Below are 1,838 nucleotides of genomic sequence, written 5' to 3'. Positions count from 1 at the left end.
TTTTTGGGCTGAATTTCACATAATTGAGCCATGTGAGATGAACGTTTTCCCTTTTTACTTCTAGGCTCAAATCAACATTTAACCCTGCAGTCCTTTATCCATATACTTTTTTTCCTAATAATAATTTGGTGTTTGAAACCCCTTATCCATTTAATCAAATACTCCTCGTGTAACACTAACTTAAGGGAGAACCTTCCGAGAAAAAAGATTTTTTATTTTAAAACAAATTGGGTCTCCTCATCAAAAATAAAAAATTTAATTATTGGGATAATAGTTTTTATATGTATATATCTCCCCGTTTAATTTAAAACCCCTTTGTTTACATACTTTAAGAAAGAAAAAGTTTAAAATTTGGTTAAAATTTTAAATATTTGGTAAATCTTTAAAAGGGAATTTGTTTAAATTAAAAAGGTTTTTTTGATAAAAAAAAAAAAAAAAAAAAATAAAAGAAATTATATATATATATATATATATATATATATATATATATATATATATATATATATATATATATATAAATATAGCCTGCACAAAAAAAAAGAGCAACTGCCGACAAGCTTGGCCCGGCCCGCAAAGTAAAATCGGGCGGGGAGATAAACTAGTCACTAGATCTAGGATTTTGACATTTTTAAGGACTGAAAAGCAGCAACTGCCGACAAGCATTGGCCACAGGGACCACGCAAAAGTGACAAATCAGCGGCGGCAGGGAGATATAACTAGTCACTAGATCTATTGCGTTTTTACTTTTTTAAGGACAAACTTGTGCCCAAAAAAAGCAGATGATCTATGGTCGAATCTTTAACTTTGCCCCTCGCCTTCCAACTGAAAATGACAGGATTTATATAAAAAGCTTCAAAAAAAATTTTTAATATTTTAACAATTTAAAATTTTTTTTCATTTTAAAAACTTTGTTTTTTTATTTAGGTTTTTCCTTTTAAAATGGAAAAAAACCCCGAAATAAAAAAACGGGGTTACTTTTTGAAATATTAAATAAAAAATCGCAGAAAAATAGGGTATTTATAATAATTTTTTCTTTCATTTTAAATGGTAAGTCAAATTAAATCAAAGTTTTTGGATCCCCAAATTAAAACAACCCGTTTTTTAAATTACCCTTTCCCAAACTTTTAAATACTTCCAAATACGAAAAATATACACCGAAATACAATGAAATAGGTTTATTGTTTAAGAAATATAAAATTGTAGTATGGTAGTACAATGGAATACAAGAAATATATCAAAACGTTTAAAATTAGAAATAATAAAATACAACGAAATATATTAAAACTATTTCATAAATTAGAAATACAAAATGCAACAAGAGAAAAAAAAGAAAAAAAAAAAATCGTGAAAATAAAGTGGAGCAAAAATAGGTTCTACAAAAAAAAAAAAAAAAAAAAAAAAAAAAAAATAAGATAAATACAAGAAATATATAAAAAACCGAAATTTTTAAAAACTTTTATAAACCTTGGGCGGCTCCACAACTCTCATCAAGGTTTTCTACAACTTCCCCCAAAACCCACGATTAAAAAATAAGAAGAAAAAATTAACATCTTTGGGGAAAAATTCTCTTTTTCTAATTTTTTATCCTACAAAAAATGAGCTTCGACTCTTTTAGTGTCTTCTTGTAGATTGGGCTTTAAAGCAAAATTGAAGGAGCACTTGAGCAAACCATCTGTTTAAGGGGCTTTTTCATCCGAAGCCCCCAAATCCCACCCTTACCCAATGGGTTTTTAATTTTGAAACCTCGTTTATCAAAACATCCCGTTCTTCATTTTAAATTTGTCCTCCTTTATTCGTTACCTCAGGGGGTAACGATTAAGGGAAGATAGAATCGTGCT

Source organism: Lycium ferocissimum, chromosome 5 (assembly GCF_029784015.1).
Source record: "Lycium ferocissimum isolate CSIRO_LF1 chromosome 5, AGI_CSIRO_Lferr_CH_V1, whole genome shotgun sequence".
Classification (NCBI taxonomy): domain Eukaryota; kingdom Viridiplantae; phylum Streptophyta; class Magnoliopsida; order Solanales; family Solanaceae; genus Lycium; species Lycium ferocissimum.
This window is presented reverse-complemented; position numbering follows the sequence as displayed.